The sequence below is a fragment of the Nannospalax galili genome, unplaced genomic scaffold, assembly GCF_000622305.1.
Source record: "Nannospalax galili isolate Female #2095 unplaced genomic scaffold, S.galili_v1.0 scaffold1402, whole genome shotgun sequence".
Taxonomy (NCBI): domain Eukaryota; kingdom Metazoa; phylum Chordata; class Mammalia; order Rodentia; family Spalacidae; genus Nannospalax; species Nannospalax galili.
Window position 1 is genome coordinate 489,052 of NW_008348453.1, and position 18,315 is coordinate 507,366.

General features: G+C 46.0%; 1 pseudogene; it reads left to right on the forward strand.

Moving 5' to 3' along the window:
• The first annotated feature begins 494 nt into the window (after positions 1 to 494).
• LOC103743877 overlaps positions 495 to 18,315 on the forward strand; it is a 26,757-nt pseudogene continuing 8,936 nt past the window's right edge.

The following is an 18,315-nucleotide window of genomic DNA, read 5'->3' on the forward strand; positions in this document are numbered from 1 at the left end:
GTGTGTCTTCCAGCTTCAGATGATCCAGTTAAGAGGATCTCTCTCATTTCAGTTAATCCCAGATCCAGTCAAGCTGACACCCAGGATTAGCCATCACAGCATCCTTAGTGGTTGTCCAGTTCACTTGTTTCTTCTTTCAGTCTTGGCATACTGCCTTTACATCACTCATTTTCAAAATTTAATCTTCTGTTAAGTTCCACTTTCCATCCTATTGTACTTTCTCTTGTCCCTCTGGATTGCCGAAGCCAAGATAGAAGTCCTTCACACGGCCCCAAAGCCCCTCTACTCCTAGAGCCTTGTTTTCTCCTTCAGTGCCATTTGTCTCCTTTCTTTACCTTCACATATTATGTCCACAGTGCCTCACACCTTTCATGTCTAAAGCTCATTTTCTCTGCCAAGTAGGGGTGTTGAGCATGAGGGCATAACCAGAAAAGAGCAGGTTTAAGGGAGTTTCCCAGAATAATGCAAGACAAACATCCTGTTGTTTGGGGGTTATGGGGCTTCCCATCAACCCCCCCCCACCGCCGACAGAGATCCATGAAGGGAAAACCTCTACTGGAGAAGGAGGGGAGAACAGACCACAAGGTGTCCGTGTCCAAAACAAAATTAATAGTCTTATCTGCCACCCTAGCTATAACCCTGGGCTCCTCCACGGTGATGGTCATCGAGGAGATGGGGTCCGAGGAGCCAGGGCCCCATCAGTCTTCAGCCACCAGGCCCAGGATGTTGGTCACTGAACCCTGTAAAGCAGGCTGGGTCTGGGTGGTGAGCAGCCAACCTCGGCACTGCAAAGAATGACAATCGGCCCTCCAGTGACCTGGTCGCCCGCATCGAGGACAGGGTCCAGGAGGCGGCCGCGGGTTGGGCCGTTGCCTTTCCCAGTGTCCGGTGAGTCCACATTTGAAGCAGAGTCCTGGTGGCAGTCACTGGGCCCCATTGGCATCCATCATCTTCTTTGGAGGAGCCCTTAGGATTGTGGCCATCAGCTGCTACTTTTGTTTGGACAGGGTGAGTTGGTCTGCCCTCTCCTGTTCCTCCTGGTTATTGAAGACTTTAAATGCCAGGTTTAACAGATCTCCCGTAGGGGTTTCAGGACCTTTGTCTAGGCGTCTAAGTTTCTTTCTAATGTCTTGGGCCAATTGTAAGACAAAATGGTGGTTGAGCATAAGCCATCCCCCTCTCTGGACTCTGGATCATACTTGGTATACTGAGCTAGGGTGTTGGAAGTCTGTCCATAACCTGAGCTGGGGTTTCAGTAGGGCCCTGAGCAATCAACCTGAGCTTTTCAAAGTTAATTACCTTGGGAGGTGAAGCTCTCTGAAGACCCGTCAGGAGGCAAGTAATCATGTGATCACTTGCTGCCCTACCTGGGGAAGGTCCAGAATTCCTGATCCTCCAGGGTCTTTAAGGGAACTGCCTCAATCCCAATAGGATGGGTCTGGTTGGTAGGGTGGAGCTCATTAGTATACTCTTGTAGTGCCATCCAGATCCTGTGTCTCTCATGGGGGGTGAGGGTGGACTGGAGAAGCATAAAGATGTTGTGTCTGGTTAGGTCATAGCTACAGGTGATGTATTTGAATTCTTGTATGATGTGTATGGGGTCAGCAGAGAAAGAGCCTATCCTGCACTGGAGCTGGGACAGGTTGCCAAGGGAGAAAGGGATGTGGACTTTAACAACTCCTTCTACCCTGCCACTTCCCTAAGAGGGAAGACACCACGCATGGTAGGGGGCTGAGACTGGGCACAGGAATGGGTATGATATGAGGGATGGAGGGGGAAGAAAGGGAAAGACCAAGGGAGCCTGGGGGAGTTGGAGAATTAGGAGGGGTGTCCTGTCCACACGAGAGTGCAGGAGGGCAGGACGCAAGCCCTGAGGTTAAGGTGGGAGCAGGAGTGGACGCAGGAGAGAGAAATGGATTCTTGGTAGTAGACAGTGAAATGGGAGAGAGTAGAGGGTGTTTGTCGAGAAGCTGCTTGAGATTGAGAAGCTGTCTGAGGCCTGGATTGTGTTCAAGCAGGCCAGATCTGTCAGTGAGGGAAGAAGTGTATGGCTTGGGGCAGTGGGGCAGAGGAGAAAGGATAGACCAGGAGGTGGGGTTTGAGGCGGAGAAGGGAGGTGAGCTGGGTCAGGATCAGGGAGTGGAGGCAAAAGGAGATATAGTAAAGGCTGAGCAGGAGGAGGAGCTTGCTGTGCCTCCGGTTGAAGGGAAGGAGGTTGAGGTCGGGTCCTAACTGGGGGACCCTAACTGGGATCAAAGGCTGAGGCAGAGGAGTATGGAACGAGGAAGACTTGAGGTAGGGAACAGGAGGTGGAGAGGGAGGGGTTAGCTCAAAAATCACAGAATCCTTGGACATAGGGGAGCTTGGACCTTTTGCCGCTACTCTGGCAGAAATTATCCAAATTTCTTAAAATGTTCAAGTTTAGGGTTCTTGCATCCAGCCAGAGTCATTGTCTAGTTTGTATTGTGGCCAGGCAGTGGTACACAGAAACTTTTAGAGTTTTGGCCTGATTGTGTCTGAAAGTCCTTATTGCTTTAGGGACTTGAGAAAATAAGCAAGAGGTGTGAGATCCTCAGGTTTAGACTGAGAGGTTCCCACAGTGGCAGATCAGGTGGACAGCAATGAGAAAATAGAGGAGGAACTGAGCAAGTACGTAGAAAGAGATGATGAGGACCCTCTCACCATGAGGAGTGGGGTCTGAGATGGCAGCTAGGATCACAGGCAGAAAGGCCAGAGTAAGGAAAAGAAGGGCAGGAGGGAAGAGGAAGATCAGAGACACAGGCCGCAGGTCATGCCAAGCAAGGCATCCCTTACTGATGAAGGCCCAAAACGTGCTCCCGAGCCCTAGATGCAGCGTCCTGCGATCACCAGAGAGGGGAAAGAGCAGGTTCCTGTCCTGGACAGGAAGGTGAGCATGTTCCCGTCTCTGGAGATGGTGTCCTGTAACCAGAGAAGGGAGGAGCTTTCTGACACACCGGACAGAAGCCCGGGAGTGAGAGTGTGCACAGCCAGGCAGCAGAATAGGAAGTCGAACGTGGGGTGTAGGGGGGCAAGGGGAGAGGGAGAGGGAGAGAGAGTCTGAGACCCAGTGGAAGCTGAGAGAAGAGGAGCTCAAAGGGAGTAGGAGCGAGGAAAAGGAAAGTGGGAAAAGAAAAGCTCCGAATCACCGAGCGTGGGGAAATGAAAGTGAAGAGGAGGTGTGGGGAGCAAGGAGAGAGAGAGAGACTGAGGCCTAGTGAGAGGCCGTGAGAGGACAAAGGAGGAGAGTGGAAACTTCCAGAGTCCACCATCCACTTTTTACCCAGTCTTAGGACCAGCCTTTGGACATGCTTCAGGTCAAGCCCCTGCCTTCATGGGGTCGGCCTCCTCTTAGAGCTCCAGAGAGGATAGGATGAGTGGAACTCAGAAAAGAGAGACGCTGATCCACGGAGCCAAAGTGCAAAAGGTTTACACAGAACACTAATATGACCTCAAGACAAGAGGCCTGCACCCCCTGCGTAGGTAGTAAGCTGCTAAGGTCTCTGGGACCTCCAGTTGCAACAGGCAGCTAGAAAGCCTTTTAGCGGGCTGTGCTCCTTCAGGAGAACTAGTCACTGGGACTGGAAGACTCTAAGAGAAAGGATTTGAGAGCAACAGAGGGGCAGCTCTACCCCTCAGGGGGTCTTAGGCAGACACAGTAACCGTGCCAGACACTCAATGGTTGCACTGCTGCCCCGTGGCCTTGAGTTTTGGTCTGGGAGTGACCTCTGAGTCAAATCGAAAGGAAGAAAGCAGAGAAGTTGAGAAGGGAGAGGGAGAGGGAGAGAAAACAGAGAGAGAGAGGAGAGTCAAGGTGCACCTTAAAGCCAAATCAGTGGTGTTGGGGGGGGTAGTGGCGGCAGGGTCTGGCCGGAGTTCTTCACATGAGATCTCCAATGACAGCATCCTGGGTTTTGGCATCATAGGACAGGTAAAAACGGAAACACAGACAAGAACTCCAGCAGAGCAGTGTTTATTTGAAAGATCACATAGGGTGACTCTCAGCTGGGGAGTGAGGAAGCCACCAGCTCCCAAGGTGCTGGCTGGAGGCTTTTATAGGGGTGCGGAAGTCTGGAGCGAGAAAAATATGTGGGAAAGATAAAAATAGTTCCGGTGGGAGGATAAAAATAGCTTCCAAAGGAGGCAGGAGTCCATACATTGGGAAATTTATCAGGGGGAAACAGACTATGCTGACTCATGCTGACTCAACTCCTGTTTTTGAGCCCCCCACCTCCCCCAGGCCTGTCTTGTGGGGCTTTACTGCACTGGGGGAGGGTCACTGCGGACCTGGACTCTAACATGGTCCTCTGAAAGAGCAACAAGAACTCTTAACCATCTCTCCAGCCCCACACTTGCTGCTCTTGCAGAGGACCCAGGATTGGTTCTCAGCACCACATGGCAGCTTACAACCAGCTTTAACTCTAGTTCAAGGATATCCAATGCCCTCTTCTGGTCTCCAGTGGCACCAGCCACATGGTACACATACACATGTAGACAAAACACTGCTATACATACAATAAAATAAAATAATTTAAAACAAAAGAAATGAAGGTAGGTTTCTTTTTGGCTTGTGCTTTCAGTCCATCATGGCAAGGAAGGCAAGACAGAGCAGTGCAGTTCAGCATGGTGGACCAGGCAAGGCGGAGCAGTGAAGCTCAGCATAGTGGGCCGGAAAGCAGGGATGGGAGTTACTGCAGGCTCTCTCTTTCCTCCCTTTATTTTCATTCAGGCTCCCACATTCGGGGTGAGACTCCCCCTCATTAATCCTGTCTGGAAACACTGTCACAGATGCACCCAGAAATGTGCTAAAGTTTCCTAGGTGGTTGTGGACAACTGTGATGATTAACTATCAGAGACAGGGTTTGAGGGGCAACTTGAATGCTGCGGAGGATTTTGCCTGCCATCTTCAAGATGAGCATCGGGGGGTGAAGGGGTGACCCGAACAAAGGCCCTGGGATAGAAATAGGAATGTGCTTGGTGCATTGAGATCAGGATGGCCTTTACACTCTGAGCAAGGGCAGGAAAGTAGCAGGGAATGAGGTCAGAGGGGCAAAGTGGCACAAGTGCAGGTGTCATTAGTAGCCTGAAAGCTGGACCTGCTGGTGCAAACCTGTTATCTCAGCTACTCTCGAGGCAGAGTAAGAATAGTGAGTTCAAGGCCAACTTGGGCAACTTAGTGAGACTCTAAGAGTGAAAAATGAAAAGTGACAAGAGGACTGAGGGTGTAACCCAGTTGGTAGAGGGCTTGCCTAGCGTGTACAAAGCTGTGGGTTTGATCCCTCAGTACAGTGTTGTGGTACAACACTGTAATCCCAGCTTTCTTTAGGATGTGGAGGAAGGAGGATCAGAAGTTCAAGATCATCCTTAGCTACATAGTGAGTTCCAGGCCTGCCTGGGCTACAAGAGATCTTGTGTTTACCAAAAAAAGTAGAGTAGAAGGGAAATCGATGTAGCTCAGGCACATGGTTTGCTTGAGGCCTTAAATCCATCCCCATACACAGGCTAAGTAAGCTTTCTAGACTCCCAGCTGGAATTTGGTGAAGTTGGCCTCACTCCCAGCTCTATATAGAACCCTTTCCACAGTACAAAGATTGTGAGTACGATATATATATATATATATATATATATATATAAATATACATTTATATAAATCATTTTTAAAGGAAGAAATGCTGAGGGATTAAAGCCACAATGTGTATGACCCATGTCGTGCAGTTCCCGTGGAGATCAGAAGAGGGCATTGAATCCCCTGGAACGGGGAGTTATGGACAGTTGTTAGCTGCCATGTGGGTGCTGGGAGTCAAACCCAGGTCCTCTGTAAGAAGCCAGTACTCTTTTTTTTAAATATTATTTTTATTTTATCTATACGCGTATATTGCCTGCATGTAGGTAAGTGCACCCATGTCGTGCAATGCCCTTGGAGGACAGAAGAGGCTGTCAGATCCCTTGGAACTGGAGTTAGGACAATTGTTAGCTGCCATGTGGGTGCTGGGATTCAAACCCGGGTCTTCTGCCAGAACAACCAGGGTTCTTAACCACTGAGCCATCTCTCCAGCCCCTGAATATCTTTTTTAAAATATTTATTATTTTATTTTATGTATATAAGTGTGTAAGTACACCTGTGTCATGCAATGCCTGTGGAGTTCAGAAGAGGGCATCGTGTTCCCCTAGAACTGGAGTTACAGACAGTTGTTAGCCACCATTTGGGTGCTGGGAATTGAGCCCCGGGTCCTCTGCAACAGCGGCCAGTACTCTTAACTGCTGATCCAACTCTCCAGTCCCTATGCATATAAATATCTTGTTATACTAAAAGAAAAAATTCAGGGGTTTAAATGATTCTTTTGTGTTATGATTTGTTTGAATTTTCTATAAAGAGCTAATGTTTTGATTTCAAACTAAACTTTTTCAAAAAATATTTTATTTATTCTTTTTATTTGTATGTGTGTATTGCCTGCATGTAGGTAAGTGCACCCGTGTTGTGCAGTGCCTGCGGAGGTCAGAAGAGGCTGTCAGATCCCCTGGATCTGGAGTCATGGACAGTAGTTAGCTGCCATGTGGGTGCTGGGATTCGAACCCGGGTTTTCTGCAAGAACAGCCAGTGTTCGTAACTACTGAGCCATCTCTCAGTAGTGAGACAGGTCTCACTATGTATTCCTGGCTGGCCTAGAACTCACAGAGATTCTACAACTGCTTTTGTCTCCCGAATGCTGGGATTAAAGGTATATTCCATCACAACCAGCAAAAATGACTTACGTCCCCATCAGAAAATCAAGCCCCGTCTCCCACATGAGAGGTGGAAAAACCACCATAATAATGAAGCTGGCGTCAATACTCTTTCAATACTCATAGTAGTGAACGTTTTTCAAATAAGAATTATAATGGCACCTCTAGTGCTAACTTACTTCTTAGATGTGTATGTGGTGTATGTGTATGTTAGAACATGTTGGTGCACATGTGTGTGTAGGTGCATGTGCACATTTGTCTATGTAGAGGCCTGAAGTTGACAACCGGTGTCTTCTGTGATCATTCTGCATTTATCTATTGAAGCAGGGTCTCTCAATGAATTTGGAGCTCACTGGATGAGGCTGGTCTGGCTGGTCAGGTGCTGCCTTTCAAGTGCTGGGGTTACAAGGGTTACAGGTGGCTGCCATGCCTGCCCAACTTTTACATGTGTTCTGGGGATCTGAGCTCAGGTCCTCATGCCTACCCAGCAAGCCTGCTAACTTATTCTTTTTTAAAAAATATTTTATTTATTATTTTAATTTTGTGTATGAGGGTATTGCCTGCATGTATGTGAGTGCATCCATGTCATACAGTGCTGTAGAGGTCAGAAGAGGGTGTTGGATTCCCCTGGAACTGGAGTTAAGGATGGTTCGTAGCCACCATGTGGGTGCTGGGAATCAAACCTGGGTCTTCTGCAAGAGCAGTCAGTGCTCTTAACTGCTGAGCCATCTCTCCAGCCCGAGCTAACTTATTCTTTAAATTTTTGGGATTTTTTATTTTTATGAATGTTTTGCCTGCATGTATCTAAATGTACCATGTGCATGCAATGCCTGTGGAAGCCACAGATGGTTATTACTGCCATGTGGGTACTGGGAACTGAACCCAGGTCCTCTGCAAGAGCAGTCACTGTTCTGTTATTCTTTTTTTTTTTTTTTTTTTTTTTAAGTTACGGTCTCCCTGTAACCCTGTAGAACCAGCTGTCCTGGAACTCATTATGTAGGCCAGGCTAACCTGGAACTCACAGAGATCCACCTGCCTCTGCCTCCTAAGTGCTGGGGATTATAGGTGTATGTCAGGCACACTAACTTATTATTTTTTTTTTTTTTGGTCTTTTTGAGACAGAACTTGCTATGTAGACCAGGCTGGCCTTGAACTCACAGAGATCTGCCTGTCTCTGCCTCCCAAGTGCTGGGACTAAAGGCCTGTGCCACAATGCCCAGCTACTAACTTGTTCTTAAAGTAAGGCAAACCTGAATAGGGCCAGGGTCTAACGTGAGAACATGTTCTCATTCTCTTCTTGCTCCTGGGTATCTGGACTACCCAGCTGGAGACATCAAGAAACTAGTCACAGTTTAGTCCATATCCTTCTGAGTTGTTGTTTAGTGATGCTGGGATCAATCCAAGGGCCACATACATTGGAGACCTTGGCAAAAGAATGGCCACAAGTTGTGAGCAGCCAAGGCTATGTAGTGAATTCCAGGCCAGCCTGGGCTCAGAAACAAAAACAAAACAAATTTTATGAAAGAAGAAATGGATGAGCATGATCAAATAATTCAAATAGCTCTGTGTGTGTGTGTGTGTGTGTGTGTGTGTGTGTGTGTGTGTGTGTATGAGTGCTGAAGATCTAACCAAGGGTTTTGCATCTGCTAGGCAAGCGCTCTCTCACTGAGCTCAGTCTTGAAGGGTAGGTGTCCTGGTTTGTTTCTTCATTGTTGTAACAAAACACTCTGACCACTACCAACTTGGGGAGAAAAGGGTTTATTTAGTTTATATCTCCCGGGTCACAGTTCATCTGGGAGCCCAAGGGAGGAACTCAGGGCAGAAACCTGGAGGCAGGAGCTAGAGCACAGGCCATGGAGGAATGCTGCTTACTGGCTTGCTCCCCTGGCCCCTGCTCAGCCTGCTCTCTTATGCAACACAGGCCCACCTGCCCAGGGATGGCACCATCCACAGTGGACTGGGCCCTCCTACATCACTCATCAAGAAGATGCCCCTCAGACATGGCCACAGGCCAGTCCAATAGAGGCAACTCCCCAAATGAGGCTCCCTCAACCCAGGTATGTCAAGTTGACACCAAAGCCATCCAGCACAGTAGGAAAGGTAAGCTTTTTTCTTTCTTCAGCTCCATTTTGTTCTCTGGAATTTCTGATGTTATCTCATCCAAGGTCAGGCATCCTATGTTCTTAGCAGATTAATGTCTGTTTACTCTTTGTCTATAAAATGTGACAAGTTTACTGAGTTTACTTGACCCCTCACCTCTACCTCCTTTTCCCTCCTGATTTCTTCAGACATATTACCATTTTTATTTTGTTTGGAACTCCCTTCATGACTTTAAGCATGAAACTCGAACCTCTGTTTTTTGATTTATCACCTATAGGTAGTCTCTACTGATTAGCCTCAATGGAGAATGAGAAAATTGGTGTACCTAATTCCTCTCCTCCCCCACTACCCCCTCTCCTGTTAGTTCACATTGTTGGAATTTATAATACTTTCTGTTCTAGGAATACAGTGAAGGCCTTCATTCTGAAAATTTAAAGACAGTAAATAGCATTTTAATCATATGTTTATGAAAAACCCTTCAAACATTGATCAATGCTTCAAACCAGTCCTCTTCTAGTTTCTTCCTCATTCCCAGCATTTTGGGATGGTATTCGGCCAGCACTGTTGCTCACACACCATGTCAGTATTCTTAGGTTAATCTCCCTTCTGTGGAGTATTTATTCTCCCTGGCCTTTTTTTTTTTTTTTTTTGGTCTTTTTGAGACAGGGTTTCCCTGTAGCCCCAGCTGTCCTGGAACTCACTATGTGGACCAGGCTGGCCTTGAACTCACAGAGATCCACCTGCCTCTGCCTCCCTAGTGCTGGGATTAAAGGCATGCGCCACCACGCCCGACACTCCCTCGCATATTTTTTAAAAATATTTTATTATTTTTATTTTATATGCATGAGTGTATTGCCTGCAAGTATGTGAGTGCACCCATGTCATGCAATGCCGTGGAGGTCAGAAGAGGGCCTTGGATTCCCCTGGAACTGGAGTTAAGGATGGTTCATAGCCGCCATGTGGGTACCAGAAATCAAACCCAGATCCTCTGCAAGAGCAGTCAGCGCTCTTAACTGCTGAGCCATCTCTCCATCTCATCCTTCACATATTTTGGCACACAGGATTATAATCTTTCTGTTGCTTGTATGTCTGAGAATATCTTTTCTCCTCACATGAAGTAGTAACTTTGCCTGCTCCCAGCTTCTTTACAAAAAGAACTTCCCCAGGAAAATTATAAAGACATTGTGTAACCAATTCTGTAACAGACTGATGTTGAAGGAGAGCCTTCTGACTTCAAAGCACCCTAATATTTGCCCCACGACCCACTGGGATTTATTTGTAGATTCTGAGCTTTTTTGTTTGTTTTTGAGAAAGGGTCTCACTGTGTAAAGTTGGCTGACCTAGAGCTAACTATCTAGACCAGGCTGGCCTCAAATTCACAGAGATCTACCTGCTTCTGCCTCCCGAGTGCTGGACTTAAAAACATACACCACTACACCTTGCAGATTCTGGGTTTTTTTTTAAAACCTTGGAAAGAATGACATCTATTCATGGATATCTTGGGCTTTGTTTTTCTGAGCTCTAATTTCTCCATCAGTCTGATTTCATCCATTTACTTTTCTGCACATTCTTTTTTTAAAATTATTTATTTATTTATTTATTATTATGTGGGGGAACATAAACGTTGTGGGGTGGTTCTCTTCCACCTTTACTTGGGTTCCAGGGTCTTCAGGCTTGGTTGGGATCATGGCAAACACTTTACCCACTGAACCATCTTGCCGGCCCAGATTCTTGTTTTCAGAAATATTTTGGGGAGCTGACTGGAGAGATGGCTCAGAGGCTAAGAGCACTGACTGCTCTTTCAGAGAACCAGGGTTCAGTTTCCAGCACCCGCATAATGGCTAACAACTGTCCTTAGCTCCAGTTCCAGGGGATCTGATACCCTCTTCTGACCTCCTTGGGCCTTGCATGCAAGGATGCACTTACATGTAGGGGAACATTCATACAGATAAAATAAAAATAAATAAAATATTTAAAAAACATTTTTTGGGGCAGCGCATGGTGGCACACACCTTTAATTCCAGCATTAGGGAGGCACATGCCTTTAATCCCAACACTGGAGAAGCAGAAGCAGGTAGATCTCTGTGTGACTAGTCCACACAATGAGTTCCAGAAACAGCCGGAACTACATTTTGAGAATTTGTCTCAAAAAAAGAAGTGTGCTTTGGTGTATAGTCATATGAGTTTCTAAGGTGCTAATGGCTTAGTGTACTGGGGATTGAATTCAGGGCCTTGCATGTGCTACCTAAGTGCGCTACCACCAAGCTACATCTCTCAGCCCTTTTTTAAGTTTATTTATTTATTTGAAACAGGGTCTCACTATGTAGCCCTAGCAGGCCTCAAACTCACTATGGTCTCGAACTCACAGAGATCCACCTGCCTCTGCTTCTGCAATGCTGGGATTAAAGGCATGTGCCACCACGCCCAGTGTTCCTATTTATTTATTTATTTATTTATTTATTTATTTATTTTTTATTTTTTATTTTTTTGTCTTTTTGAGACAGGGTCTCCCTGTGGCCCCAGCTGGCCTGGAACTCACTATGTAGACCAGGCTGTCCTTGAATTCAGAGATCCTCCTGCCTCTGCCTCCCGAGTGCTGGGGTGTGCGCCACCACGCCCGGCCTAAAATATTTTTTTTTAATGAAGCAAAATTTTTTTTTAAATTCACGTATGACCTGGGGTGGTAGAAGACACCTAATCCCAGCACTTGGGAAGTGGAGGCAGGAGGATCAGGAGTTCAAGGTCAGCCTTGACTACATAGCAAATTTAAGGCTAGCTTGGGTTATATGAGACTGTCTGAAAGAAACTATCTTAGAATCAGACTTCATTATCTGATGCAGCGGGTCCTCTATCATTATCTTTTTATTTTTTCAAATTGATTTTATTTTTCTTCTAAATGAACATTGGATTATTTAGGGAAAATTTCCCCTTTTTCAATTTGTCTCTTTCTTTCTTTCTTTCTTTCTTTCTTTCTTTCTTTCTTTCTTTTCTTTCTTTTCTTTCTTTCTTTTTGTCTTTTTGAGGCAGGGGCTCCCTGAAGCCCCGGCTGGCCTGGAACTCACTCTGTAGACCAGGCTGGCCTGGAACTCACAGAGATCCACCTGCCTCTGCCTCCCCAGTACTGGGATTAAAGGTGTGTACCACCACCATGCCCGACTTTACCTCTTTTTTTAAGATGGGGGAGTTTACTAGTGGTTTGGGGTTTTCTGTTTGTTTGCTTATTATTTTTATTTATTTGTTTGGTTTTTGAGACAGCGTCTCCCAGTAGCCCCAGCTGGCCTGGAACTCATAGAGAACTGCCTGCCTTGGCCTCCTGAGTACTGAGATTAAAGGCATGCATCACCAAATGCAATTCCTGCACAACCCAGGACCACCTGGAATAGGAGTTAAGAAAGGTTGTTATCCTCTATGTCAGTACTGAGAACCAAACCCCATTCCTTTGTAAGAGCAGCCAGTGTTCTTAACCACTGTGCCATCCCTCCAGCCCTAATTTTTATTTTTAATTTGCATATGTGTATGTGTGTGTGTCTGTGTGTGTCTGTGTGTGTCTATGCGTCTGTGTGTGCTTATGCACATGTGAGTGCAGGTACCAGCAGAGGCCAGAGGTGTCAGATCCTCCAGGAGCTGGGGTTATAGGTGTTTGTAAGCTGCCTGATGTGGCTTCTGGGAATTAAATTTCAGTCCTTTGGAAGAGCAACAAGTGCTCTTAACTGTGAGCATCTCTCTAGCCGGTGGATGTTTGTTTGTTTGTTTTTGGTCTTTTTGAGACAGGGTCTCCCTGTAGCCCCAGCTAGCCTGGAACTCACTATGTGGACCAGCCTGGCCTTGAACTCACAGAGATCCACCTGCCTCTGCCTCCCAAGTACTAGGATTAAAGGCGTGTGCCACCATGCCCAGCATTTGTTTATTTTTGAAGCAGGGTCTTACATAGGGCAGACTTACCTCAAGCTCACTGTCTAACTAAAAATGACCTTGAACTTGTGATCTTCCTGCCTTCACCTCCAGAGTGCTGAGATTACACGTGTGCACCACCATACCTGGTTTAAGCTATGTATGTGGTGCTGGGGATCAAACCCAGGGCCTACCCACATACTAGGAAAGCACTCTGACAACTGAGTCACCTTGCCAGTGCTTTCCTCTTTTTTTTTTCGGCCTTTTTGAGACAGGGTCTCCCTGTAGCCCCATTTGGCCTGGAACTCCCTATGTAGATCAGCTGGCCTTGAACTCCAGAGCTCTGTCTGCCTCTGCCTCCCAAGTGCTGGGATTAAAGGCATGTGCCACCATGCCCGACCCTTCCCTCAATTTAAAACAAATATTTTATCTATTATTTGTATTTTAATTGTGAGTGTATTGCTTACATGTACATAAGTGCACCTGTGTCATGCAATGTCTGAGGAAGTCAGAAGAGGGCATTGGGTTCCCTTGGAACTAAAGTTACTGATGGTTACTAGCCACCATGTGGGTTCTGGGACTCAAACCTGGGTCCTCTGCAAGAGCAGCCAGTGCTCTTAACCTCTGAGCCATCTCTCCAGCTCCTCCTTCCCTCAATTTGAATTTTTTTTGCACCTCATAAAAGGTGACAGTAACATGAGAAGTATAGTCTTGTTTACATAAAAGAAAGAAAAGCAGAGTGTTAAAAAGAAGTCAAAAGTATTGTAGTCAAAAGCTATAGGGGCTGGGAAGATGGCTGAGGGGTAAACTACTTGCTGTACAAGCATGAAGACCTGAGTTGGGATCCCCAGATCCCAGGTTAAAAGCTGGGTGTGGTGGCAGGGCCTGTAACTAGTGCCAAGGTGGGGAGGGATACTGGCAGAGATGGACAGACCCTAGAACTTGCTGGTCTGTTAGTCTAACTCAAATGGTGAGCTCCAGGTTCAGAAAGAAACTATCTCAAAAAATAAGGTAGAGAGTGATAGCTGATGACACCCAAAGTCAACCTCTGGCCTTCTGTGCACACACTCACAGGCATACACATATGTGGACACACACACACACATTGTTTTGAACCAGGCATGGTGTCACATGTATGTAATTCCAACATTAGGGAGGCTGAGATGGGAAGATTTTGCTTCCTGAAGGGGAGGGCATGGGGCTCGAGAGATGGCTCATGATGTTGGACAATTGGTGGTTCAGTGGTTAAGAGTGCTTGCTACTCTTTCAAAGGACCAAAGTTCAGTTCTCAGCATACATGTTTGATGGCTCACGCTTACCCATAACTCCAGCTCCTACAGACCTCTGAGGGTGTTGGCCTGCATGTATACACCCATTTACACACATACAATCATATATATATACATTTTAAAAAATCTTATTTAAAAAAATCAGTTTCAGCCAGGCGTGATGGTGCACACCTTTAATCCCAGCGCTGAGGCAGAGGCAAGTGGATCTCTGTGAGTTCAAGGCCAGCCTGGTCTACATAACGAGTCCCAGGCCAGTTGAACTCTACAGAGACACTGTCTCATAGACCAAAAACAAAAATCCGTTTTCAGGACTGGAGATGTGGCTCAGTGATCGAGAGCACTGACTGCTCTCTTGTAGTATTCCTGGGTTTAGTTCCCAGCATCCTCATGGTGGCTAACAACAGACTGTAACTCCAGTTCCAGGAAACCCAATGTCCTCTTTTGTCCTCCATGGGCACTGCATGACATGGATGCACTTACAGACATGCAGGGAAAACACTCAAACACATAAAAACAAATTAAAAAAAAATTAAGTCAGTTGCAGTCTGGATGTGGAGGCATACACCTTTAGTCCCAGCAGAAGCAGGTGGATCTCTGTTAACTTCCTGGTCTACATATTGAGTTCCAGGGGGAAAAAAGTGAATTGGTATCTTTCTGCACTGAGCGTTCAGTTGCTTAAATAAATAAAAAATTTTTAAAAAGCACGTGGGGCAAGGAGGTTAGATCTTTACTTAACAAGTAAAAAATCTTTCAAATCGGTATTATCAAAGTAGAAACCCTACTAGAAAACTGAATACAAATAGACAATTTCAAAAGAAGATATACAAATTCTAATCCAAATATGAAGCATACACAGCCTCACTAAATAGTCAAACAAATGCAAATTGAGATAAGAACAAATGAAACAAAGGACAGAGTGTTTGACTATCAAATAGGCAAAAAATTTTTTAAATTGGCAAAAGTTTGCTCAATAATGGTATAGGGAATTGGACACTCATGTTGCTAGTGGGAATATAAACTGATTCAAACCCTTTGCAGGAAATTTTGCAATATTTATCAAAAGCCATATTTGGGGGTACTGGAAAGATGACTCAGCAGTTAAGAACACTGGTTGTTCTTGCAGTTGACCGGGGTTCAAATCCCAGCACCCACATGGCAGCTAACAACTGTCTGTAACTCCAGTCCCAGGGGATCCAACAGCCTCTTCTCACCTCCACAGGCATTTCACGACATGGGTGCACTTACCTACATGCAGGCAACACACGCATACACATAAAATAAAAATAATAAAATTAAAAAAAAAAAAACGTATCTGGGGATATAGCTCAGCGGGTAAAGTGTTTGCACAAGTGCACATGCGAGGCCTTGAGTTCAATCCCCAGCACCCCACAAACTGCATGTGATGCAATCCTAGCACTCTTAGTACTCCTTCTGCGGAGACAGGAGTGTCAGAAGTTTAAGGTCATTCTCAGCTACACAGTGAGTGTGGTGAAGCTGGTGTGGGATACAGGAGATCCTATCTCAAACAAACAAAAAGGTATGCTGGATATATAGTTTGGCAGTAGAGAGCTCACCTAGTATGTGTGGGACTCTAAATGTAGTCCACAGTTCTGAAAAAAAAAAAAAAAGTTTCAGTTGAAACTACAAAGTATTTTTAGCCAGGCATGGTGATGGTATAATCCCAGGAACTAGGACATAGAAGTAGGAAGATCAGGGGTTCAGGGTCCGCCTCAGCTTCAGCTTCATACAGTGAGTTCAAGTCCACACTGGTCTACATGAGCCTCTGTCTTAAAAAAAAAAAACAACCAAAGCCAGGTGTGGTGATGCACATCTTTAATCCCAGCATTTAGGAGGTAGAGGCAGGTGGATCTCTGCAAGTTCAAGGCCAGTATGGTCTACATAGCAAGTTCTAGGCCAATTGGAGCTACAGGGAGACCCTGTCTCAAAAAAGATGAAAAAAAACAAAACCAAACAAGCCAAACAAGTAGATTTTTCGGTCTCTGCTTCAGTTCCTATCAAGAGAGCTCCTGCCCTGGATGATGGAGGCTGGCTTGAGGCATGATCCTGAGTGTGGCCCTGTGGCTATGCCATGACCCTTCAGATCACCGGCCTGCTTTACCAGCTGGGAGACAGGCCAGCACCCAGCACTTTCTATGTGGACATCTACATCCTCATCACTGTGGGAGCCGTGATGATGTTTGTGGGCTTCCTGGGATGCTATGGGGCCATCCAGGAGTCCCAGCGCCTGCTGGGGATGTTCTTCACCTGCCTTGTGATTCTGTTTGCCTGTGAGGTGGCAGCTGGCATCCAGGGTTTCATAAACAAAGACTAGATTGCCAAGGATGTGAAGCAGTTCTACCACCAGGCCCTTCAGCAGGTCGTGGTGGACGATGACACCAGCACCAAGGCTGTGGTGAAGACCTTGCATGAGATGCTCAACTGCTATGGCTCCAACATTCTGACCACGCTGACCACCTTGGTGCTGAGGAACAACCTACTCACTCAGGCAGCAACATACTCACCAACATCCTGCAGGACTGCCACCAGAAGATCGACGAGCTCTTCTCTGGGAAGCTGTAACTCATTGGCATCGTAGCCATCATGGTGGCCGTCATCTTCGAGATGATTCTGAGCATGGTGCTATGCTGTGGCATCAGGAACAGCTCCGTGTACAGAGGCCCTGTACTTCAGGTCACAGGGACCCTGCAGTGCCCCCAGAGTGCCTGGAGGCCATCTTGGGGGCCAAGGCTTGTGTATATAATATTTCTGTATTACTCTGCTACACTTAGCCTTTTTACTTTTGAGGTTTGTTTTTGTTCTGAACTTTTTCCAATTACCATTTGGGCCTGACATCACATAGAGGTGGCGTGGGGGTGGAACTGGCCCTGGCCTTGGTGACTGTGCTCTGGGACCCCTGGGAAGCTCTGTCTGCTGAGCCACACCTCCTCCACAGCCACTTGCCCAGAAGCCATGTAGCTGAGGTCAGGGGCCATGGCCCCATCCTGTGGGTTATACCCTTACATCTTTTTAATTGTCCTTGTCCTGCCCCCATTTCAAGAGCGAGGTCTGTAAGCACTCTCATGCCTCCAATGCACCTGTCCTCTAACACGTCACCTTAAACTGTAATTATACCTTGAAACAGTCATTTAATAAAGAAGGAGAAACTAAAAAACAACAACCAAATGCTGGACATGGTGGCACACACCTTTAATTCTATCACTAGGGAGGCAGAAGCAGGCAGATCTCTGTAAGATTGAGGCCAGCCTGGTCTCCATAGTGAGTTCCAGAACAGCTGTGGCTACAGGGAGACCGTGTCTCAAAAAGACCAAAAAAAAAGAAAGAAAAAAAAAAGAAAAGAACTCCAAAACTTAAAAATTCCAAACAAGGGCCAGGCGTGGTGGCACATGGCTTTAATGCCAGCACTCGGGAGGCAGAGGCAGGCAGATCTCTGTGAGTTCAAGGCCAGCCTGGTCTACATAGTGAGTTCCAGGACAGCTGGGGCTATAGGGAGACCCTGTAGGGGTGAATGTGATCAAAATACATTATGTACATGTATGAAATTCTCAAAGAATAAATACTATATTTTATTTTATTTATTTATTAATTAAAAAATTTTTTTGGTCTTTTTTTTTTTGGTCTTTGTTCCAGGACAGCTGGGGCTACAGGGAGACCCTGTCTCAAAAGACCGAAAAAAAAAAAAACCAAAAACCAGCCAAACAAAAAAGCTCAAACTTCAAAATACACTTTATCATTGACTCAGCAATACATATTTAGGAATTTACATAAGAGAAACACTTAGATAAGCAAGTTAAAACGCTATGGGTAGCTAGGCATGGCTTTAATCCCAGTGCTTGGTAGGCAGAGGCAGGTGGGTGTCTGTCAGATTGAGGCCAGCCTAGTCTACATGGTGAGTTCCAGACCAGCTGGGGCTACAGGAAGACCCTGTCTCAAAAAACCAAAGAAGCTGCTAAAAAATTGGAAGCAGGGACTGGAGAGAGAACTCTCAGCAGTTAAGAGCACTGACTGCTCTTGCAGAGGACCTGGGTTCAATTCCCAGCACCCACATGGTGGCTAACAACTGTCTGTAACTCCAGTTTCAGGGGATCTGACATCCTTTTTTTTGTTATTAAATTTTATTTATTTATTTATTTATTTATTTATTTATTTATTTATTTATTTATTTATTTATTTTGTTGGTGGTGGTGATGGTAGTGGTGGTGGTGGGGAGTGTGTGTGTGTGTGTGTGTGTGTGTGTGTGTGTGTGTGTGTGCGCTGGAGAGTGTACATGTCACAA